The sequence below is a fragment of the Vollenhovia emeryi genome, unplaced genomic scaffold (assembly GCF_000949405.1).
Source record: "Vollenhovia emeryi isolate VEMERY1.0 unplaced genomic scaffold, V.emery_V1.0 DF939131.1, whole genome shotgun sequence".
Taxonomy (NCBI): domain Eukaryota; kingdom Metazoa; phylum Arthropoda; class Insecta; order Hymenoptera; family Formicidae; genus Vollenhovia; species Vollenhovia emeryi.
The window spans coordinates 1,190,365-1,216,620 of NW_011967235.1; the positions used below are offsets into that span (position 1 = coordinate 1,190,365).

Consider the following 26,256-nt stretch of genomic DNA (forward strand, 5'->3'; position numbering starts at 1 on the left):
ATACAATGCTCGAGGAATATTGAAATTTTATATTGGTTGTAATTTCTCCATACCTTTCCCGTTACGACCGTTATAAAGGTAGAAGGGAAAGATCCGAATGATAATAATCGTGGATTCAAAAAGTGGTCCAACCGTCCAAAGTTAAGCGGAAGAAAAAAAAGAGGATAAAGAAAGAACTAAAAGGACGATCCCATTTGGGGCACTGAGCTGGCGCGCAGAGAGAGTACATAAACGCGGCCAGACGACCAGAACGATCCCAATATGTCAGCCCCTCTTTGCCGAGATAAACTCGCGGGACGTGCGTTGAATGCAGTTACGTCGGCGCATAGGTGAGCGAATGCACTTTTTCGCGCCGTCGCGCGTCAAACGAGATCGCGAAAATTTCGCACGCCGTCGGAAGCTACCGCCCTCGTATGCGAGGCATCGCCGCCGGGTGGGAAGATGACCGGCGAACATGCGACTGCGATTTATTTCATCCCCGAGGAGAGTCCGATATGGGGTTTTTTTTAATGAGACAACGCGACACTCTGTGCGTAGATGTGTTGCAGGTAGAAACACACGATCTTCACGTAATTCTCACGTGGACTATATAGGATTGTGTTCCTCAGCTATGAATTGTTTCTATCAATCTTAATTAGCGATGTCACAATTCCTTTTACTAATTTAATTAACTATATTTAGAAGAAAGTGCTCTATTATGAGATAGAATCTTAATATGGGATAACGGGACATCGTTAGTTGATTTCACCATGAATTTATTGCCCTTGGAGCGAAAACCGTTTAAAATTCATTGCTATATTGTGTAATCGAATTTGGGTGTTGAAAACCTGCTGTCTCATATTAGAAACCTATCTCATAATAGAGAACTTTCCTCTCGCAATTAATTAACATGAAGAGAAACGCCTTTAACGGTCAAGCTGCATCTTAGTGCATGGTTTATTATATTTTTTTATTTATTGTTTTCTCAACTTCCTAATTAATATGTATTTAATCTATTGCGACACTTTTAACGCCGTGTTATCAGTTATTACTTCGCTGAGCTACAAGCTGAAGTTTAATTCATCATTACACTTTTATTCCTGTTTAATCAAGCAACTCGGGTGACGGACAAGTTCAGTAATGAGTAATTTAGATATTCATCACCGTGCTTATCCTCTTTTGGACGCCTCCGCTTCGTCGCTTCGCTCCGCGTCGCCCGAGGTGGTGCAGGAATCGACAAATTAATTCGGGGGACCATAATTTCACATTAAAGTCGGCTAGTCTCCACGGCGACATGTTTGCCGACAACAAAATTGCACGCGCGAGCCTTAAAGCGACTCCGGCAGATGAGACGGATCATCCGGACGGTTTAATTCGAAACTTCAATTTAGAATCCGCTCCGCGTCGCTATCCGCTAAAGTGGATAACGCGCGGCGAGTCCGTGCCATTCCATTGAACGCCCGATCGCATATACGATGTTTCACGAGCACATATGTATGTACATGCTTGCGCGGATTGACCATTGCATTGCCAGAGAATGCGTCCTACAAGATAGAGAGGTGGATAGAGGGCGAGAGAAAGGAAGAGAATAAAATGCATTTGCGACGGCAGTACAGCGTTGCAATTAAAACATAATCGACATCATTATCCTCTAAATGATGAAACTATAGAGTATCCGAAATTATCGGATTCTCCAGTTGAATACATAATTACTTTACAAAATGTTTCATATTTAGCAATAAGGTGTGTTGAGATTATTTTCGTTGGAAATTAGAATCCATTGAGTACGCGGAGAGAATTTTCTCTTAAAATTTACCCTGAAAATCACGTAATCGTGGGCATTTTGAAGAACTTTATGCGAGTTTTTTGAAATTGTGCCATACATTCTACCAGTAAAACGTATACTAACAAGTATAATTGGTAGTAAAATGAAATTTAAAAAAACTCGTAAAATTCTTCGAAATGCCGCTGTCTCACGATTACATGATTTTCAGGATAAATTTTAAGAAAAAATTCTCTCCGTGCATAAATACAGAAATTCGAATGTTATACGTCCTAGCTTTGCGACAACGAGATTAATTCTTACTAGAAGCAAAAATTGTAAAATATAACTTTACTCTTGTACTCGAGAATCAATTAGAGTGCTTACGCGGATGCTTGTTGAGCGAGAGTGTAGGCAAAGAAAGAGACGTTCGAGGATGAAAAAGGCGCATGGAGGACACAAAATGGAATTAGGATGTAACATTTCGGCGCTCCGTGAAAATAAAGCCCTTTTTTTCGGAGAAGCCACATCGCTCGCCCTGTGGGCGCGAACTTGCGAAACAGGATATTAAATTTTTAATCCATCACCGAAGCCGAGCGAGAACGGATATTCCGAGACAAGAAAATTAACACTAGAAACGTAACAACTGGGTTTTACTTCCAATTCGATTTACGTGATTATTTAGAGTATAAGTTATTTTTGTCGCAATCCTTTCTTTCGAGAAACAACTGTGTTTGTCCTAAAGGAAAATACTGAAGTACACACATTAGGAAATAATGCAAGCTATTATTTAAAGCCCTCGATATAAATATAATATTATAATAAGAATAAAGACTTATTGTCGCCAGTAAATAATTAACCAATGTAGGAAAATTAATAAACGACACAACTGGCAAATTCTAATTAAAGAAGTTTATTGCGAAGAATACTATCTGAGCCAGGGTTTAAACCTGGACTTCCCTACACTCTAGGCGGGCGTCTCACTAATTCGTCCACTGAGGCATGTGGTAATATTGTATTTATCGCAATAAACAGTCTAATAATGATATTTTCGCGTCTATTTTCGAATTTAAACAGCAGTTGGGGGAAGAGTTGGGCACGGGGATACTTAAACTTGCGTATCGATAGTTCTATGTCTTAAGGCGGGTCCAGACATGTGTCGTATCACTGTATCATAATCGCGCATCATGACGAGCCTAGTGGGGACGGTGCGCCGTATTCGTATCTCGTATCGTATCTGCGTATCATCTTAATACGCAGATACGATACAAGTATGATCCATTTGGAATCGGTATTTTACCGAAACATCAAAGGAATGATACGTGACACAGGCACTGGCAGTGTAGACGCGTTCCCGATCTTCATCACGGTAGGCAACGTGAAATGATACGAACTGTACTAGGTGGTAAACTAAATTAAAGATACGGATAAATGATACGGATACGAGCAGAAAACAAGACCTGGCCGTATCATTAGCGTATCCGTATCATGATAAAAGGCGATCGTGATACGATACGGTGATACGACACATGTCTGGACCCCCCTGAAAGGGGATACTGGAGTAATTCTGCACTTTTTGTACCTTTTGCTCCTAGAATTGTCAATTCATGAAAAGAACTTGTGTAATATACAAATTATGTGGCTTTTGTGTACAGACCGACCAGTTTCTACTAATCGGATTAAATCAGCGAGCAGCATGGTATCACTGAAATTAAATTTAGAAATTAAAACGGGAAACTTATAGTCAACCCGACTTGTATATTCCTTTATTTGTTTAATACAACGTTTCGGCCCTATTTTTGGGTCCTTGTCAAGTAGTACTGCAAATCAACAACACGCGCAATTATAAGATTTTGTAAGTTAATAAGTAAAACGAATGGAAGTTAAGAAACGAACCTAAATGAGTCATCGTCGTCACATGAGACAGAGTCGAATTATAAAGATACGTGTACATGTGAGCACTGTGGCTGCTGGACTCGAACTAATTTGTAAGTATTGTCTTAGGAATATCACCTTGTTTTGTTCCTAAGACAATACCTACAAATTAGTTCGAGCCCAGCAACCACAGTGCTCACGTGTACACGTATTTTTATAATTCGACTCTGTCTTATGTGACGACGATGACTCACTTAGGTTCGTTTCTTAACCTCCATTCGTTTTACTTATTAACTTACAAAATCTTATAATTGCGCGTGTTGTTGATTTGCAGTACTACTTGAAAGGGACCCAAAAATAGGGCCGAAACGTTGTATTAAACAAATAAAGGAATATACCAGTGGGGTTGACTATAAGTTTCTCGTTTTAATTTTTAATCATCACTGGTGACTATAAGCAAACAAAGAACCTATTCTTTTGAATAAAAGGGCAGAATCATTCCAGCATTTCCTTAAGGTCGACAATCCGAATCGGCGCGTAGTTCACAGTCGAAAGATCGACGCGAAAATATCATTACTGTTTATTGCGATAAATATGATCGAATTGGTAAAACGGCCGCCTAGAGTGTAGACGGGTCCAGGTTCAAACCCTGGCTGAGGTAATATTTTTCGCAATGAATTTCTTTAATAGAATTTGCCCGTTGTGTCGTTTTCCTACATTAGGTAATATTATAATGTAACATCAAAAGTAGATATTACCAAAGCAAGTTAAGAAAAAGAGCGTCTGATATTCCTGAACAGAACAAAATCGTTAAATTCGCAACTCGATTTGATGACTACCGTGTGGTGTGCACGAACACGATCGAATTGAATACTATCGACATTTATTATTATTATTGGCAAGGTATTATATCAGGCGAAATTGTGACAACGGATTGCGGATGATGCAAGTACCATAATCTATTCCCGAATATACCAGTGGGGTTGACTATAAGTTTCTCGTTTTAATTTTTAATCATCACTGGTGACTATAAGCAAACAAAGAACCTATTCTTTTGAATAAAAGGGCAGAATCATTCCAGCATTTCCTTAAGGTCGACAATCCGAATCGGCGCGTAGTTCACAGTCGAAAGATCGACGCGAAAATATCATTACTGTTTATTGCGATAAATATGATCGAATTGGTAAAACGGCCGCCTAGAGTGTAGTGTGTATTTCCCACGCGGATAAGCATCGCAAATGAGGGATACCGGAATGTTAAATGCAACACATGCAATCTCGCATGAGCATCGCCGTACCGGGAACTTTCTATCGTCCTTTCTCATTATCCGCTACAAACTCGGCTGATTCCATCGCGAATTCGACGCGTTACATTTGCAGGCATTTCTTTTTAATACGCGGACAGAAGTTTAACGGGGCGACACGTTAATCACGCGTGATTTTGCGTCGCATTGTACTGAGCGGCTTGGCGTGCGCGCAAATCGCGTTAGCGCCAAAAATCATGTTACTCCTGGACATCGCGCGGCTCTCGAATCGTGTTTTGTCCGCGCGCCGGGCGTTAATTTCGGAAAATGCAAAAAGCATTCCCGTGCTTGCTGCGAGAGCGCGTTGCCCGCGCGGACGGGATTGCATCCTATGAAATCAGAGTGCATAGCGCCCCGGTTTACAGATCTGTTCGGTGTCGCGAAAAACGAGGGGCTGTAGGAGAACGAGGAGGAGCTGCTGGCGTTGGTGGCGGTGCGCCGCACAAAGTTTCCGACGATACATTGTTGTTGGCTACAGTTTTAACGCCGCTCCTAATGGATTACACACGTCTTACGGGCAGCGTAAAATGACAAACATTTTAGAGTCTCGCAAGAACGCATACACACGCTCCTTTTTCTGATCACACTTTGCACAATGAGTTCCCGAGCAAGTGCGAGCCATATTAAGAGAGAGAGAGAGGAAGAAATGAAGCGTGAGCAAAAGAAACGTGTCGAAAGGGGACTAATCCATTAATGATATTTCTCTAACGACGTTGGCGCGTCTCTCGGAAATTTGTTTTGCCTCGCGACAACGATTGCTAAAAGCGCCGAATATAGGTTTCCTCTGTTTTCTGGATCCCGTAAGTCCCGATTCTCTTGACGTATTGAAGACACCACTGATTGCTTTTCCATTTGCGGGTGACGGAGCTCGAAATGCGCGGCGTAACTCCCGCGGGTGCGAAACGCCCGAAGCTAACGAGCTGCTCGTCGTCGTTCTCTGTCACGGGAGACCACTCCTGTATTGTACGACACGCTCCAACGGATTGCGCCAGTACGCAAATATTATTTTAACGAAGTTACGGGGCTATCGAACCCATTGGCGGCCCGGTCACGCGAGTGTTAGTATCGATTTTCTCTTTCGTTCGTATGAATAGCCCGCGCAGCAGCCGTTTTTAAAACACAGCCGCACTTACGAGAAAACATTCTCCATCCGGTTTCCAGACGAATTTTGGCAACGTCGCGTAGTAAAATAAGAGACACATACCTATTCGCTTTTTGTTTCACACACATATTTTATTTGTATAACTTTTATGGCTTGGAAAAAACACTCGACGCAACTCAGCGTGACGTGTGTGACATACGTAAAAAATGTTTTAAACGCTTTTATAGATTTTTTTCAGGAGACATCGGATCTTTTTTCTCTTGCTTTAAAAAAAATTTGTGAAACATACGGCACGGCGTGACTTTCGCGCTTCGAATCGGATATGCAGACTTAGGGATAAGGAAGAGAAGCGCGATAAATAAAATGATCCACACGGGGAACATTTTCTCTTAAAATTTACTTTAAAAATCACGTAATTGTGGGATAACATGGCATTTTGAACAACTTTATGAGTTTTTTAAATTTTCACCATACATTCTACGAGTAAAATTAATAGTAAAATGTATGGTAAACTTTCAAAACTCTCATAAAAGTCCTCGAAATGCCATGTTGTCCCACGCTTACATAATTTTCAGGGTAAATTTAAAAAACTGATCTCTGTGCAGCAAATACGCAATCTAGTCTCGGATAAACCATTGCGCAGATTTTGAATTTGCTGCTTGCGAAACGACATTACAATTTTACGAGACACGTCCCAGCCGATGATATAAAGATAAATCGGCGATGCAAAATAAAATGATAATATTGAGCCTGGCATTTAATCAGGATTCGGTAATGAGCGTATATCATTTAATTGAGCGTGATAGCGTCGATACGTGTCAATTCACAGTAGTGTCGTTAACGCGATCGGAATAATACGAGCGGAAGGGATTAATTTGCAGCAACCGACCAGTCGTTTAAATTCATGTATCAGATTACGAGTTGGAGACTTCGAAATGCGCGCAAAACGAGTATAAGCGTAATCATTTTGGTGGTAATTGAATGTTTAATCACACTGCGTAAATGTGAACGCCTCGTCGGTCAGGTGCCACAATAATCGATTCCGTTGGTAATTACGAAGGACTGGGCGTGTGCGCCTCGATACAGTAAATGGCTATGTAATTTAAAAGAACGACTTTAGACTGTGAAAACGCGAATCGTCGTTGCCAATTAACTTGGCGTATGAGCACAACGAGGCATAATCACCCAGCGCACGCGTAATAGCATTATGCAACTCTGCTTTATATATTAACGCGTGTCCGGCCATTCACGTCGAAACCAACGAGTCGCGTTTGCGACGCATGCTGCTAACCGCATTTTGTAGCAACAGATTGTACTCGCAATTGTTTTTTTAAGTAATCAAGTTTCCCGTAACATGTTTTTTTCAATTTTTGCGATACACGTTGTTGCGTCAAAAAGTGGATTTCACAAAAGCCTCTTAATACAGAAAGTTGTTATCGTACTTTAAAACCGTGTGTTTATATATCGCGACATTTTCTATAACATTTTCGATACTTATTGTGAATTTTTATTATTTTATTGTTTATCACCTTTCTATAACCAGTCAATTTGTTTTCTGCCAAATTACGAACATATCGCTCGTTATCTAAGCTTTTTATTTTGCAGAAAGTTTATTGCCCTCATTTCTCTCGTGTGCGTAGTCACTCTAATGCAGGATTAGAGCGCACATTTTAGCTGGCGGAGTATCATAAATTTCACCGATTTTATCGAGGAAAATTTAGAGACACTATAAAACCTCGCCGAACGCAGACGTATGCATATATGCGAATATATCGGCACGGTGAGTTTAGTAGCACATTAATCTGTCTGCGATATTCAAGACACTTAGACACAGTGGTGGCTCGGAACTTTGAACCTTGAATTATTTGCAAAGATCTCCTTCCTTCTCTTTGTACAAATTCAGTGTCTCTCTGTCTCGTTCTCCCCTTCTTCGTTACATACAGTTTATTAAAATATCTAGATTTACATGCACGCGTGGCGACAGAAGCGTAAAACTATTAATAGGTAATAAAACGATGAAATGAAATTGCAATCTTATTTGTCGCGCGATTATGGTATGTGCGATTTACGAGCGCTTGTAACTCCTGTCTTCCCTGGTTGCGATAACATGACAGTAAAAACCCAATCCACTCAGTTTTCATCAAGAATTCATCGGGACATCGATCTTTCTCACGGCTCCACGGATGTGGCCGAATTGATCTGGCGAACGTGAACGAAAACGCGCGATGGGGTTTAAGGCTAGTCTACAGGTATATATTCTTTTTTACATAATTGAATTTTAATTTTTTTATTAAAATAAACTTCTAAAACGTGACAGTGCGAAGCAGTTTTCGTAGCACTGTCAAATAAGGTTTTGACAAAATAAAATATTATTTTATAATAAAGCAACGCGCCAACTAACCGTGTAATGTAAAAAAATTTCGTATTGCACGAAATGCAGCAAATATAGTTAAGATGTCCTCTCGTGTAAGAGATTACATCATCAAATCTGGTATTCCACACTCGCATTGCCCAGGAAATGATTAATTAACGACGGAATTGAACGAGACAGATCCGAGAAATCGCTTAATGAAGCTGCGGAGGAGCATCGCATTGCTCTCGGTTCGCCGAATTGGCTGGTAAAGCGATACGAGCCGTCCTTAAACCTGTCCATCCGAACGCGCCAGTATCATTATTCAAGTCCCGCCCGGGTAGGTGCACCCCGGGAAGGCTCCGTGAGAACAAGAGGAGGGTCGACGCGCAGGTGGATGCGAGACACGGCGAGGACCGGAGTCACTCCTCCAGACCAGCTACTACCGCGGTTTCACGAAGGAACTCGAAACTTCCCTCGTTCTGGCCGTCGTGGAACTAGCTACTTAAGGTAACGGGAGTTCCGGCGGACGATCCTCGAAGGATCAACACGATCTAACTTTCCGACCGGAGGAATGTACCGCGTATTATACGGAGAGTGGAGAGCGTGTGTCACGAGTGGTTGCGCAATTCTTTTTCATGCTCTGCTCCTCAAATTATTTGCGGTTTTGCCATAAAGGAGCTACACGGAGAGAGACATGTAGCAGCTACAAAACTGCATGTGGCAAGTAAATTTTAGTTGTAAAATATGAACAGCTGATATTTAGTTGTGATGGCTAAATATTAATTGCTACTGTGCCTATTGTATTAGGTGCGACAGCAAACCGTTTGCTGTGGCGTAGAAATGTATAGTTACGGCAGCAAAAGATTTTTAGCAAACTATGATTAGCTACGGCAGCGAAAAATATTTTTTTTTAGTGTGTAGCTTTGAGAGCGTAGATTATCCCAAATATTGTCAGAGCGTGATTAACATGAACCAAACACTACGCTTTGTTTCGGGAAGGGAGAAATTGAATATCTTTTATACATCAGAGAAAAAGACTGTAGATTATACGTCATATGATGTAACAGGGAATAAATCATTACATTTAAGGATAGCGGATTATAAATCAGTCAATTTAGCAGTACAAGTGGATGCCGAAGTTTTTATGCAGGAAGTAATTTATCTTGGAATAAATCATAAAGAGATCCAGTTGAAATTCAGGAGAATGATAGATGCTATTTTTATTTCAGGTTTTTATCGCTTTGAAAGAATAATTCATCTCGCAAAAATGAGCTTTTTCCGTTCTTCATAAAAAAAAAACAGAGGAAAAAGAAGACATGCTTCACACTTGAAAGAGCATCGCGATCGTACGGTAATCGAACCACCAAATTATTACGGTTGTACCTAGTGGTAAATTATACATCTGTCGTTATACTTTTCATTTATCGCTTCCGCATAGGCGGCGTGTATCGGCATCTAGCCCGCGGGGAACAGAGCGCTCGATCAAAACTGGTCGAGTCGAGAATAACGGACAGGCCTGCCGAGCATCCGGGGCGGTCGCTGAGCAATACGCAAATGCTCTCCTTCTCCCGGCAAGCGCATCCTTTCTCTGGGCAAACTCGGGGGGGAAATCGACATCGCATTTTCTCCTTCGGGACATCGAGGAAAGCGGCGCAACATTAGCAAGCGAGCAAATCGATGGATTAAGGTCGTTCCCCAGGCGGTGATCGGTGCATTAGAAACCTTAGAGTTTCGCTCTGCCTTTCGCGCCATCCATCTTTTCCACGTGTCCCTCTTTGTCTTGCTCTCTTGCTGTCTTTATTTCTTTCTAATTACGACGTATGAGCTCTCTCGGCGAGCCGTGCCAGCCTATTACGGGCAACCGAGTCACGAATCGAGTTATTGATGGCCCATCAATTATATATCTTCAATTAAAACGGCTCCTCTTAAAATCCTTTTCACTTACATAGCATTCGAAGGTAGCGCTCGATAATCATTTTGCTCATTCCACGCAACGTACGCTGTATTCGAATTTGCATTCAATGTAGTTATTCGTCAAAACTTATTCTTTCATTTTTATTAATCTAACATAAAAAAAATTTCCATTTGATTAACTTGTGAGTTTTAAGGGGAACAAGAGGGGAAGAAGAAAAATCCGAGTCAAAAGTTTAATGTTAAATACACTTTTAACGGATAATTTCCATTAATACGTGTATGCAAAACAATGCGTGTCCATCAGCGCAAACGGGTTAGCGGGCAACGATTCTATGGTGAAAAGATTGACATAGCGTAGCCACCGCGCTATCGAGCGTCAAGTCACGCGGGGCAGCATCTCGGAATCGGGAAACGCGGCTTTCCATCATTCACCCGTCCAACTAGCCGCGACACGCGCGCACGGCCGACACACATTTATCTCCGCCCCCGTTGTTAAAGCGTTCTCCAAGCGAGTGGCAAAATAACCGGCCGGGTCGAAAGAGTTGCGACGGCGGTCCATTGTTATTCACGGATATCCGCAGCGAACGCACGACGCGGATAAAAGAAGAGCGGAAGCCACGGCTCCGCGCGCCCAGCTCCGTATTCCGCCGCTCCGGACGACGGCTCTCGATGGATTATAAATTGCCCTCCGAGGGCGGGAATTATGGCCGCTCCCCGAGAGCGCGGTCGCCAACTTTTCGTACGACCGCGCGATTTACGACGCCGTTTTCGCGGTAACCGTTTTAGGTGTTCTCCAAAACCGCGAGGGATGGGACAAGAATGTGCGATTGCGTTTTTAGGAGAGGAGAAAGACACCGGGTAACAAAACGTTCTTTTGATAACTTCCAGAGGGCCGAGAGAGACCGTCTCTTATCGCGGAGAGCGCGCGATCATCGGACAGAAGGTTTGCCCGGGCGCCATAAGTTCGCCAATCTCGCGGTCAAGTTTTCCGACTGCGGCGCGCTTGAACACGGTATTTCCGCAATTGTCAGCGGAGATCCTATCGGAGGCAAACTGTCCTTACGGCATTCGAGCTTCCGGCCGGTTCTTACGGCGAGTACGCGGCTACCTGGCGATTTCGCGGCTTCCTGCAGTTCGGCGCAACTTGGTTCACGCGAGCGCGCGAGTGTGTGAGAGCAGGTCGTGCGAAACTTTTCTCTTAGTCACGGACGACGGCTCGTGTGCACGTAGAACTGGCTCGGACGACCCCTATCCACATGAGTAACACACGCGAAATATCGATTCCCGTGGATCCCCGTAAATGCTCCCCGGTACCGGCAACGGCCAGGAACTTGCGTACTCGGTAAGTGCTCCATCCGGCGGCTACTAAATCGAATTAGGGATACGCTTGTTCGCGCAAGGAACAAGGCAGCCGACCAAGTCTGACAGCATCTCGTACGACTGCTCCCGCGCAAATATCTCAGCCGAAACAAATAAGCGAATATATGCATACGCAGAGAACTTCGGCCGTGTCTCTTTCTTCGAATTTTTTATTAGATCGGAAGGGTGTCGTTTGTTCTGTGGACTTGAACGTGCGTCTTTGCAATGACATCCTGCTCGCATTTTTCGAAACCTCGCACATATTCCCCAAACAACACGTGTCCAAAAGACGTCTTTGATTCGATTTTTAGATATGTATGTCTAAAAAAGTCTTAAAGATATCTTTTAGACATGCGTGCTGTATGGGTTCTCGAATAGAATCATCAGTTGACTCTACTTTTCCGTTGCCACAACAACACGCTCTATCTCCGGTCAATTTGTGACTAATTTTACAGACATTCTACCACACTGACGTAATAAATTATCCCCTAAAACTTTTATAATTAAACGAAATCATGCACCGCGAGTGAATGTTTTAATTTCATTCTTACAATTTATACATGAAGGTGGTCTAACAAGAGAAACCCAAACGTCTGTTTCTTTATAAATCGAATATATTATTTTTGACACTAAAACCTTGTCACGGCTCATAGCCCTTTTAATTTGGCGTCGGCAAAAAAAAAAGTGAACTGCTACCACTCGCGCGGTCGAGAGATCGTCAATGCTAATGCGTAGAGAGAGGGGCACGTAACTATTTTATTATATTATTACTTAGCGATAAGCAGGATAGGAGAAGTTATCACAGATTATCCTCTATATACTCGCGATGTTATGCAAATTACCGAACCCTGCCGGCAAACTCCCAGGCGCCAAGTTAGAGGCTTCCGTCTTCCATTCCCGAGCGCGCCCGCTGTATCCACATACGTCTTTGTATATCCACACGCTTATATACACATTTACCGTCTCGAACTCCTTTATTCTGTGTAACTTTCATGTTCTCGTTCACGAGTTCGAAATAGCTGCAGAATACATCGCCGTTATTTATTAATTAGTAAATATAAATATAAATAAATATATAATGTTAACAGACGCTGAGAGGTGGATAAGCACATATCATTACGTGTACAATTCTCGCTCTCAAGTCGCCTGCTCGGTAATTGGGTTGAGATCCGTGGAAGGACCGTAGCCTCTATTAGTGTACGAATGTCCTTCCAGCCACGTGGTTGAATTGCGAATTAAGTGTTACCCTTGGTTGCGGCCACGGACTTCTACTACTAGACTGCTACATTCGAGCTGAAAAGTGAGGCAAGAGTTCCGCCATGTCTTGCTAGGTAGTATAGTCTATCAGTGACACACCGATGCACACGTACTACTTTATTTACCTAGCAAGACATGGCGGAAATCTTGCCTCACTTTTCAGCTTGAAGGTAGCAGCCTAGTAGTTATATGTACAAGTCTGCGGTTGCAGCCGCCCTTGTATCATTCACGGCCAAATCAACGTGTGGCCTCTAGTCCGACCGAAACCTCTTCTTCGCATGCAACTCGCGGTAATAAAATTTGCCTGGCTAGCGCTATCCAATAGGACCCGAATAGAGAGTGGGTCGCCATGTACGTCCAGGGCTTCAGCCTGTACCGTCGACAACAAGATAGCGGAGCTCGGCTGCGAAACACTAGTCATGGTGACAAGAGACTCATTAGTCTGTTGCGAAGAACTCGCCTCCGATTCCGAGGCGGAACAAGAGTGTACGTGTGAGTAAATATCACTTTTGACCCATGTTCAAAATACAATACCATGACCTGGCCAACGGTGGATGAACGCGTAATATTTTACGAACGCGACGCTACAGTATAAAGGGGTGGAATCGAAGTTACCGCAGGCTGACGTTTACACGCTAATGCAGCGAACTGCATTTCCAGGATCCAAACCTGAAATATCTGCATATGCCGTTTCCATCCGGCGGGACAAAATTCCGGAAGATCCCACCCGCGACAGTTCGAGATCAGCCCGCGGAAAATATCCGGTTTCGCTTTATTATTCTTTATCCCGCTAGAAAATACCCGGGTCTTCTATTTCCGCGTGACGGCACCGCCGCAAACAGCCTCGCAGCCCGAGAATGCCCCTTGGGAGAAACGGCAACGTGAAACTATCCTATTAACATTTTTTCGGTATAATACTGCTGGAATAACCGGGAGAGCTTTCGCGGCTTTCAATTCTGGGATAACGTGTAACAAGAAAGAGAAAAGGCGAAGACCCAGGACGCGTCTGCTTTTCGTGTGGATTGACATTAATCGTTTTGCCGACGCGTATATAAAGCTCGTTTTCTATTGCTGCACTGGTGAACCGGTGCAATAAATTAGAGCAAGACGAGTATTTTGTTTCTCTCATTCTCGCTCACTGCACTAGTTCACCGGTGCAGCAATAGAAAACAAGCCTATAATTTGAAAATCATCTCACGATCGATTGTTTCCGTTCCAAATCATTGATATGCAATTTTCCTCTTTTCTCTCACGTTTCGCGGAGCTTTTCACAGATCTATCGGCGTTTAATTAAATGCAGGGTCATTATTGTCCGCGAAAAATATTTCATCATGCATATGCAAGTTGTTTGCGACAATATTAATTTGAAGTATGGTCAACGTTATCGTTCAAAGCAAGTAAATAGCGGGCTATTTTTCCAGAATTTTCACAGCATCGCTCGTGACGAATATTTTCCGTTGCGGTACAGAGCGTAAAGCTATGGAAACGCGGGGAAATTGGTCGGAGGTTCCGGTTTCGTTGTGCGTACATACAGCGCGATAAACAAAAAAAAATAGCACGCGGCGTGTTGGAGATATATGCTTAAAGAAAGAAGGCCGGGGCGCCTATACGAACGAGAAGAGGGACGAGAGAGAGAACGACAGAAGGAGGGGGTGTCTCTATGGGATTCTGGTGTGGCGAAAGTAATACCGCTATAACTTACACGTCGTCCTCCTTGGTTTTCGCATTCATGACGTGGCCTTGGATACGGGCGAAATAGGCTTCCTCTCGCTCACCCCTCGTTGTCACTCTCCGTTTCCGCATGTTGGTCTGCCTCCCTCCCCCCCCCCTGCCGATATAAGGCGATTTCTCCGTCCCGCGTCAAAGCTTACGGTGAGATTTGTCAAGCTAATATCTGCCTTTTCGCGCGTTTACGCGTGTAATGAGTCTGAGAGAGAGCTTTGATCTTTCTAACAACAATCCCGACGACACAGTCGCTTAACATTAATCTTGGCGTTCGGCTAAATCGCGTATAATAATACACGGGTATAAGCGGTTTGTGACGTCAAACGTAGCTCAAATATGTAGAAAGTGCCACTATGAATTTTAACGTGTTTTCGATTACTTCTCGGATGAGTTTGAAACGTTTTGTTACCGATCATGATGAACGTGAGACAAAGAAAATGCAAAACAGTCGGTTCGAAGACATCAGTTTAAACATCGGAAATTTAATACGATTGGACGAGCCTTTAGTGAACAACTTTGTCAGAAATGCCGCGGGACCACTTGGTCAAAGTCAATATGACATCGAGGACAGTCAACTGACCCGCGCAATTCGACGGTGTCGTATAAACTACTTGATTTAATGCCACTCTATCAGATTTGCTGCCGAAAGCTGCCAATTAAAATCCAATTCGCGAAAGTGAGGCCGTGAATAGATAAAAGGAAACGGAATCTAATTTTATACGCGTAAGAAGATTGACCAGCAGTCTTATCCGCTTTTCAATTTGCATAATGACGTATTTACGGACGATTAGTATTAGAATGCCTGGTACGACCATACCCCGTTCAATTTCGCAATAGATTCAGATTATATATCGGATGTACACCGTAACACGTGACTTATACTCCCATTTGCGGCGCTGGAATAGGTAATAAAAATGCCAGCTGCAGTCGGCATAAATTTGTTTGAGTTCAGCTATGCATCGAGATGGGTGTATTAATATTACGAGTAATTTCGGTATCCTATTATAATTTCGGTATCCTATTATAATGCTCTCTGATTTTGTAACTACGATAACATTTCATGTATAATATTACGATATTTGTACGCACTTGCAAATTTATATTTTCAAGCTTATTTTTCAGCCACCGGCGTACGTTTACAGCGGAATTTAATCTGCGCTACGCTCTGATTTTCGCGAATAGTTTTCATCCGGTCGAATTTGATAAAATTCTAAATTCTGGTGACATTGTCAATTATTCCAACTGTTTGATCGAATTATGCTACGTTAAGCTTTCTACTGTCTAATTGAAAAATTGCTACGATAATTCCACGGGTTTGTCTGAAATTATTAATCCAAAAGTTAATTAGTTGAAGAATTGAATTCCGCCTTCTCAGCAGCGGGTTCGATTGTGTTGGCTCACGACGTGATCGAAAACGGTATTTCACAGAGATCGAGAACGATCATTAGTTATGGCTGTAGAGAGCGAGTCAACATTTGACTTGGCGGAGTTGAACTGCTGCCGTAGCAGGTCAGAAACTTTTGTTTAACAAGAATAAAGGATTTTGATTGTTTCCCCGCCAGTGTTATTTACGAACAAAAGTTAGTTCCGCTGGAACTTCGCGTCTGATTTTTATTTTACATTGGATATAGCAATACTACGGCGAGCTTCTAAATTATTTTACGTTAATTTTGCAGATGAAACATTTTAACAAAATATAACAATCGTCAACTAATGAACACAATAGGACCTATATGTACATACGCAACCAAATGAAATGAAATCAATCCTTACACTTCGATGAAAGATTCAATTAATAGGTCCGATAATTGCTTTGGCTGCAATTGTTATCCACTCGGCAAAAGGAGTAGAGATATATGATACGCCGTTCATTATTTCCCCTCTTTTTATCAGACAGATCTGTGAACACGTTGTTATAATAAACAATATTTGTTGGGAATTAATGTTTTGCTCATGATGAGTTAATTAGTTTATTATTATAGCTTCGCGTAAAATGGGCATACGAATATGAATAATCAAAATAGAAAGATTCGACGAAAATATCGTATCTCCTGCAATCGTAATCAGGATTCCGCTAATAATTGACATTACTTGTAATATTATCAAGATCAAGAATACTTTTATATTCGAAAATCAACATGGATTTATCAAAATTCACTCGGTTTGTATCACTTACGGAAAAGAATTTTTTTATTTTGCACTTTTTCGAATTATACATATATGCTTTATTTGGGAATTTCATCATTTGATAGACGCGGTCGGCGCGTTCTCCGCGATATTGCAAAATGCAACCAATTCGGAGTATGTTGGAAAATTGCATCATACATTCGTGACAATGCGATAGGGATAATTTCACGTCAATATGGATCGTTCGGATTTCTCCCAGCGGAAATTTCGTATTGTCATAACCGCATGAGGGAAATGATTTTGGCCTTTCGCATCGTTGGCGCGTATTGGAAACGGCGAAAAATTATTTTTTAATACAAATTACCTGCATTCCAACAACAACTTTTCGAGCAAGTGTTGTCGTCAGAATCGTACAATTGTGCGTGATTAATGTTTCGAATTCTTTCTTCCTTCTCCGAATGCAAATGTATATGTGTGTATACATATATAATATATATAATATATATATAAAATCCATGAATAAAGAGAATACTAGTTTCAAGAGACCATTTATGTAGATGATGCCGATATTCTGTTCTCAACGTAGAATAGCGCGACGTGGTAAATTATGCAAATAAGAAAAAGCGATTTCGAGTTGGCTCGCTGGTCTGTGCATCGCATCGTATATTGCCTATCCGTCATCGGCTATGACCGTGCCGTTCGCACATCGACAATGCCGTCCGATGCGTAACCGTACAAAACTCGAAAACTTCGTTTTTGCTCGAATACACGTTTGATGGTGCCGGCTGCTGCCGAATTTGCCTGTCCTTTAATCTCGTTAAGCCGGATTTATTGGCCAGCAAACGCGGAACGCGGCACAATTGTCAAATTACTCTCGCACGGTTTTAATGCCCTTTAACACTCTCGTCATCAAAGTTATAGTCTTTGGGGTTTCCGCTCTTTCAAATACAAACGAGTCAATACGCTAATGCAGGCACGCGGCGAAAAAAACATTTTGTAAGCCAAGATTTTAAGGGGATCCTGGACTGACAGCTGACGGCTGAACTTTGAAATCGTCGATATATATAATTTAATGTCCTATATTGCCATTCAGCCCAGGACGTAAAGATGTGTTGGAAACATACATACGCAACATAAAAGAGACGAGAACAGAGTTCTTGAGATATCTATCCTTGTCTAACACATATTACAGCGCAATTTGTTGCAAGATCTGGCACCTACAGTTTGTCATTCCGTAGCTACACTTCGGGTGTAAAGATATGCGTTTTTACATAAAATTAAGTTCTTTAGTAATCTTTTTTATTAGACTTTTAATCTTAGTTTTACTGATTCGATATTATTCTTTAATCTGATCCGAATTGCAGACTGCTTTCGATTTGTGCAAACGGGTTATATAATTTGTATACAAGCGAATGTTTCTTTGAACTGATAGCTTTACGTGCAACACCAAGAAATATTTTATAATTTTTGTTCGTTTTTAGTCTTAAACTGACCAGCCTGTAATACATTTTTGTATGTATGTACATACTTTAAGTATATGAAAGGATTTTTTAATCTGTAAAGCCAATTGAAAGAAAGCTGTGTCACTCTACATGTCGGTATTTGCCGTCACTCCAGCATCTCCTTAAGACATATGTGGAATCTATAATTTGAAAGCATTATTTGCATATGCTTGGAATAAACTCGAATTTATGCCGCGGTTGCGAGGCGACGGGGCTTCAAGAATATCCATGCGGCTGCTATATTCAGTTTGGATATTTATCGTATTTTTACAACGTGGCAAATTCGCAATATCGCCAGCGGTGAGGTGTCCACAAGCAGTTATTTTTCCGCGACTTAGCTTCGCGATTTCAATTCACGCTCGGCGCCGAGATAGCGCGTCGACCCATAGGAAAATGTAAATAAAGCCGAGCGGTCGCAGAGGATACGGGAGCGACTTTTTCCTCTCGTCGCACCTTTCCGTACTCCTTTTCCCTTTACCCTCTGTAATCCAGCGAAAGGATTGCATCCGCTTACGGCTCGTCGCAGCGGCATTTCTATTTTCTCCGCAATTTGGGATGGCGCGATGGAGGAGAAAGAGAGAGGGATAGAGGAGGGAGGACAGCGAGCGGCCGTTGCGCTGGCCAGGCAGAGAAATTGAAAATCTAATTTCGTATAAGTTTTGAGAGAGGCGTTGTTTCATCTCCCCGGGCGTGGTCCTCCTCCCTTAAGCTCGTAATTTCCGCGAAGCTGCCACAATTGCGCCCTTCCGCTCGCGCTCGTTTTTCCCATTTCGCCGTCTCATTCTCGTCTCCTTGCGTATTTCACCTCGTTCGCCCGCCGCCGCGATACCGTCTGGATTTAAACATAAAGAACCGCCGCGAACATTACATTAATTATACGAACGAACCGCGGCGGGAAGAGGGGTGGGGGGGAGGGATATATAGTGCGACTTTTATTGCAACGTTGCGACGACGCTCGCATCCAAGAAAGAGAAGACATCACCGGGCTCCTCCGTGTAGAGGATGGTAAAATGTCTCGCACGCTGAATTTCTTTCCCAGCAACCTCTGGCCCATCGCTTCTCATCATTTAAATCGACCTACGCGTTTGTTCCCTGCAACGCGTTGCGTATGCATTATGCAAATCCATTTATACTTTCAGCCTCTCGCGCTAGAAAATCACATTGAATCGATTCATCACCTTCGGCGCGCAACTATATGTGATCCATCAGATCACATTACTGTTCCAGGATCAAAAGCCATCGACGTACGAAAGTTTCACCGTTGATATCGCGTCGTGAAATGGAATAAATCTCTCGCCGTGGCATGTAATGATCCCTTCAAACGGTATATACATGCCGTCAGTAATGAGTTAATAATCTTCGCCTACCATAACGGCGAGCGAGCACGTGATATACGACGACACGTCACGTACTATTCGATGTCTCCTCGTGGACCTGGATCTGACATGAGAATCGACAAAGAAAGGTTCGTCCCCGCGTTGATTGATGCCGCGTAATTACGGGCGCCGTAAAATTTGCAGTGAAATTATACCGCGGGATTACGGTGCCATCAGCGAAATTTACTCCACACGTTTTCTACATATCCCAACGAAATATCTGGGCGCTTTCTAGACGGGAAGCATTTTACGAGGAACGTGCGCAGTTCGTCTGCCCGTGGCGAAGTTCACGCCACGTATTCCCACTAAAACGAGAGGATGAAGCAAAAAGATCCTGAAATCGACGAGATAGAATCGTGATCGGGGGGTGGACGGAGCAGTCGGTGGAATAAGATGCGACTCTCTTACGGGGATCTCACGTGGATGTCCTTACGTGAGGGAAGATTGAGTCACGTTGCGGACGCGAAGCGGGACCGAGATAAATGAGAGTCGCCCGCCGAGAGATCGACGCGTTAAGAGGACATGCGGTACATAGGTAACGTGCACACGTGAGAGAACTTTCCCTCGGTCCAGCGGGAAAAGCATCGGCGCGCACGCGGACGCGCCTGTTGGCAAACGTACAGCACGAAAAAAATGTTTTAAGTGTCGAGTTGCTACACATATATACGACGAAGCTTCCTTAAACTATCTAAACTTGTCGGGAAAAAATTGATCCAGACACGACACAGAGGAAAGTCCGCAATTACGAGATAAGCTCCTAATACGAGATAGTAGGTTCTCTGCTAAATTAATAGGCATCGTCTCTCGGCTCCGACATGAATTTATTGCCCTTGGGGAGAAATCTGTTTAGTAGAAAATTTATTGTGTGATCGCGTAATCGTTGTAGATCGCAAAAGATTTGCGATTGAACTTGAATGTTGAGAACCTACTATCTCATATTAGAAGTCTATCTCATAATTTTTCTCTACTCAATTTTTAAGTTTCAGAATCACCACACGCATGAAAGACAAGAATCGTACTGTGACCACGCGGATTATTAATGTGTTACAACTTTTGTGTAAAAATTGGGAAATTTGGATATTATTATTTTACGTTATTTTTGCGTTTGGTTTCCGCGAAGATTCACGTCGATCTTGCTTCCGCCCGCGCCGTGGGAACCGAGAACTGCGCTTTCTCGGTTAATTGCGCCAGAGGGAGATCCTGAACTTGATGTAATAATTATAGACGATTGCCGTACATCAACCACGATATCTTCCTCGTGTAATTAAAGGGTGTGGAAGTGACAACAGAGAAACGATGTGTTATCCAATCAAGAAAAAAATGCCGGACTTAGCATTTAGCAACCGACATGTACAAATCGCAGCTGAACAATCGGAGAGAGATCTCGCGTCGGAAGTGCATCAAAAGCGAATAACAATTCAAATTTTACGAAAGAAAATTCTCATCGTGTATCGATCGGTAATTTTCGAGCAGTATGCGTGATAGGTTTCGTTTAAAACGATAGTTAAGTTTTAATAGGAAAACGGGAAAAACATTGTCGAAGTTGATAAATAACAAGTAAATTTACAATTTTTATAACAGTGTAGCCAAACATTTTTATGACAATAAAAATTTAGTATATTTAAGCAATTATACACGTACTTAATTTGTACGGTGCATCTACTTAATCGAGTCTCTCTAAAAAATAAGCAACATGTACAGGAGACTCTCTCTACGTTCAAGTAACGTGTACAACGACTCATAATTCTTCACGGATGTGCAACAATGGAAAGTGGTTTATCGCGACCCGTATATAAATTTTCGCTCGATAATCCGCAAGGCGGCCGCGACTACGCTTAAATTATATTCATCTTGTAAGCCGAAAACTTTTCTCAATTATAACTTCGCCGACATAAAGGACGGCGCAATCGCTCCGCAACTCCCTGCGCGGTTGTTGAATCGGCATTTCGAGTTGCGGGCCACGAAATTTATTCAAAGCGGCCGGCAAAAAGCACGTTTAGCGGTTCTTAATGCGAAACAAAGTACCTCGTCCCGTGCACCAGGAATCGTCTGTCCTGCGACTCGACCGGATCTTAAGGATTACCGTGCGGGAAGACGACGGAATAATTGAGCCGCGTAACCTTTTTTCTTCCGTGCAAGTTTTTTACGACGGCGATATAGCGCGACAGGCTCTCCCGAGAAAATTAAAGTCGTTGCATGGAGGAAGAGGGTGGAGAACGAGGAAAAAGTAAATTGCATCGGAGGGAGCAGAGTTTATATACTTGTAGCGTGTAAGTATGTGGTATATTCAATACATTAACGTAACGTGACTCGAACGCGTGCAGTGATATATTCAAATATTAAACAATGCGTTTTAATATCAGCGATTCGAACGAATACATTCAAAAAGAGCTTCTTTAAAGCGACAAATATATTGTACATTCAATTTTCATGTAAAAAGACTATTGCTTTTAAATGAATTTTATTTTGAAAAGATTTTATCAAATCAAATTTTATTCGAACGAACTTGATATCGTGCAATCATTCTTTTACCTGTTATTCTCATATCGTTTATATTTTATTTTTTTAAAAATTTGATATATTAACAACAAAATTCTGCAACTCTCAAACAAACAAGAGCAATCGAATCTGCAGGCTGCGAAAGCGGCGGGTTAATGGTTAATATCGGCCAAGTCATAATCGCATGCGCGCAAAAAAAAACAATAAAGGCTACCGTGAATTATCGACGGGAAAGTAATCTCTTGCACAATTACAAGAGAGGGCATTAATTGGACCACGTAATCGTTTTTCATCGCTTTCACTCTAGTGTCGTGTGCTCTCGTGTTACGAAAGAATGTCGGTGTATACGAAAGGACGGTTGGTGTCATATCTTTCTCTTCTCCTCCCTCCCCTCCCCCGCCCTCTCTATCTCTCTCTATCTTTTCGAGATGAAAAAAGTGGAAAATACGGAAGGGAAAGGGTGACGAGCCTTGAAAAAACGGTCGTTATAACACGAAGTGGCAGCTGCGCGCGTTTAAGTATTCACACGACCGGCCCTACCGGCGCGAGCATAGCTGCTGAAAAAAGGGCCGGAAAAACGACGAGCAACTTTTTGATTTTAAAAGCGGTTTATGTATTATTCAGCAGAAACCGAACTGTAGCATCGAGCAATCCAGCTTGGATCCAGAAAGGATGGAGGACGGCTATTTTGTGGGCGGAGGAGGGGGGAAAAAAAAGAAATTAGAGCGCCGCACCCTAGGAGGTCCTCGTGCAGAAACGATTAATTAGCGCTAATTGACCGGCCGAATTTAAGTCGAGGTCTTTTTCTGTCCCACCCGGAATCGATGGTCCTGAATAAAGAAGACCGCGCTGTTATGAGTCCGATAATTATCGTGGCGAAAGTGCGATTTAAAGTTCTTCCACTGACCGTGATTTCGTTCCAAATTACCGATTCACCGAAGACCTGCACCTTAATTTTTCGAGTTGTAAAAGTAATGACGCAAATGGAAAAACTTCTGCTTGCGAGCATCCGCGAGAAAATCGCAAAAAGCCGTTTTAATATCGTTTGAAGAATTTTTGACAGATATTTCTACTCGTAAGGACTTATTATGTTCGCTTACATTGCTTGAGTTTTTCAAAAGTAATATCTACGTCCGAAAGTTTATTAATAACTTTTTAATGAAATGTCAATGTTTCTTTATTCGAGCTTTTAACGGATTGGCGCTCGTGCCCCGAACGATAATTGGAACGATACAATCGGATGATGCTTTTGGGATTGTATAAATTCAAAATAGAATCGAGCTGTTCATAGAAGCGTATCGGCAAATTTCCGTCACGATATCAGTGTTACTGTGATTCAACGAATTTCAATCATTAAATACGTGGTCCGCTGAGCTCTTTCGGTGAATCGATTTGATTCATCGCCGTGTTCAATGCATGAGTGCTGAAAGTACCACAACCATTCTATAATAGGTGTGATCATTAACTGTTTTCCGCAAATCATTTCCCGCGGACGATAATGCTGTGGTGCATACACGGAAAAAATGATGTTGTATCAACAAGATCAGTGTAATTGAAATAAAATCGTTGAAACAACACCAGTATTAATGAATAAAAAACATCAGATAGTTGTTTCAATAATTTGGACATTTAGTTGAATGCTTAAAATTAAAATCCATAGCAAATACAATTGAGTAAATTATTTATGTTTGTGGCAGCTGGTGACGTTAAATCAACGTTTAATTCAAGCATTTTTTTCCCGTGTATACAGATATATGATATTGTAAGGAACTAGCGATAATTATTCCATATTTAAAATTAAGCGTTCTCTTTTCTTTCTCTTAATCTACACGCCTGAATCGATTTTTATCTTAAATTGAAGTTTTAATAATATAAGTATATTTTTAATTGGAAATTGATGCTTAACGTCATTTCTCTCTCGTTTAATGTGTCAAAGATATTAATAAAAATTCATTTTTATCATATAATAAGTTTTACTTGATATTCTGGGAAGCATCAACTCTGTGATAATCAAAGGTCGGATCCAAATGCCGCCGAGATAAATCGCGTTCTGAGACATTTCATATATTATATATTTCATAGAGGCCAAGACGTTCGGAGGCTAATATTTATTCCAATCTATTCCTATCACGTGAAACATCCGCTTCACCGAATCGACGAGGAAAGATCGCGTTATTTGCATCAGTAAGACGAACGAGCCCGTCTTCACGCTATTTTAGATTACCTGCCTCTCATAGATCAAATCGTGAAACTTCCCTGTTGGCCTTAATGGCCCGCGTGGGATCTCGAGACATTCCTTCGTGTCCCGTAGACGGTAGCTAACTGGGGAGAAACACGAGCGATGGCCGTGCGCAAGTGAGCTTCTTTCACCTGTGCGTTTTAAAAAGTTCGATCGCGTACTTTCCCCGAGAGAACTCTGTCCGGATCTATCGCTGTTCCGTTTCCGGTATAACTGTGGGAACGCATCCTCGCGGGAAAGCGCACGAGCGCGTCGATCGCGCGCGGTCCAGAATCGGAGGCAGCGATCGATCATAATGATCGCAGGATGGTGTGCGCCATTAATTGCCGTACGCGCTCGTTAAGGTTCACGCCTGTACAACTAGAATAATTGTCACTCGTAGTACAAACGTCATGTACATTGTCGCATATACCGCATGCACGTGCACGTATACATCTATGCATCTCGTTTATACGTCGATTTACTCGATGTGCACATTGTGATAATATATAATATGCCTAACATTGTTATTGCACAATATTGTATATTGTCTTAAAATAAATGTTGTCATAACACACAAATAACATTACAGGTAATACGCTTGCAAGCTTAATCTGCCATCTTCCAAATTGTTTAGACGCAAAAAAGAACTTTCATTGCAAATTCCTTCGGAATTTACAGGCAAATCTATCGGTTCCTTACTTCGGTCTCATTTAATTTCCCCCTTCTTCCTCGTCTTTTTCTTATTCGATTTTCTTTCTATCATCGAGAGAGTCTCGTCTCGATAGTTTCCGTGCGCACTCTCGATAGCACCGTGCACATCCCTTCACCAGGGATATCCGTAGTGAAATTACTCGCGTGATACAGAAACATTACCCGGGAAAAATTGGAAAATCTCACTATATATGTCTCAATCATGTAATATCTAATTATACACTGAAAATTAGATTAATTATAATCAGATAATCCAATTACATAAGAACAAACGGATATATCCAATTAAATTGTATATCTGATGAAAAGTATGATCGGTTTGTCAATCAAATTTCACCGGTAACTGCATTTCATCGGATGTATCCATAATTCAATCGAAAAAATTAACCATCGAACGCACTATTTAATTGGTTCATCCGATACAATTTTTCTCAGTGTATCTCATGAGATCTAATTCTAAAAATCATCAGATCCTCAGAGATTTGACACTTCCTTGGATGTTCGAGGTTGTCTATCGAGATCTAACTAAATCTATAATTAAATGTTCAAAGATAACGCAATTAGATCTCAATAGATAATAATATTGAATATTCAATAAAAGTGTCACATCTCTGAAGATCTGATAATTTTAGAATTGGATATAATTAGATATGACATGGTTGAGACATATATAATGAAATATTTCCATTTTTCCCGGGTAAAAAAAAATTGGCAGTGTTACTTCAAATTAGCAACGTGTGTACGATATACACTTCTTTCTTCAGCAACTATTTAGCAGCGGTTATTACTGCAATGATATCTGATAGAGCAAAGATAAATCAGAGAATATGATATTCTCAAAATAATCTCAGGCCTTTAATATTAATAATAATCGATGGTACCGCAAACAGAAAAGGAGTAGGCAATTTAATTAGACAATCAAGAGCATCCGATCGTCGTGCGAGATACGACGTCGAGGAAGGCAAAAGAGAAGCGAGGAAGGAAGAAGGAAGCCGCACGCCGGCGAATGGCGACCTGATGGCAGGCCGAATCTGAAGACGAGTTAGTCTAAAAGAGAAGCTAGGATGCAAACAGATGTGCAAACAACTTAAATGGAAGGCAAACACAATTATCCCGCAGCAGTAACCGGAGATTAGTTTTCCAGGTGCAAACCGACGTACTCGCGCGTACGTAGCGTGCGCGCACATTTAT

At 41.9% G+C, this 26,256-nt stretch overlaps 1 protein-coding gene across 2 annotated transcripts in view; it reads right to left on the reverse strand.

Moving 5' to 3' along the window:
* LOC105568143 (polypeptide N-acetylgalactosaminyltransferase 2) overlaps nucleotides 1-26,256 on the reverse strand; it is a 198,855-nt gene that overhangs the window by 11,093 nt on the left and 161,506 nt on the right. The window lies entirely within an intron of this gene.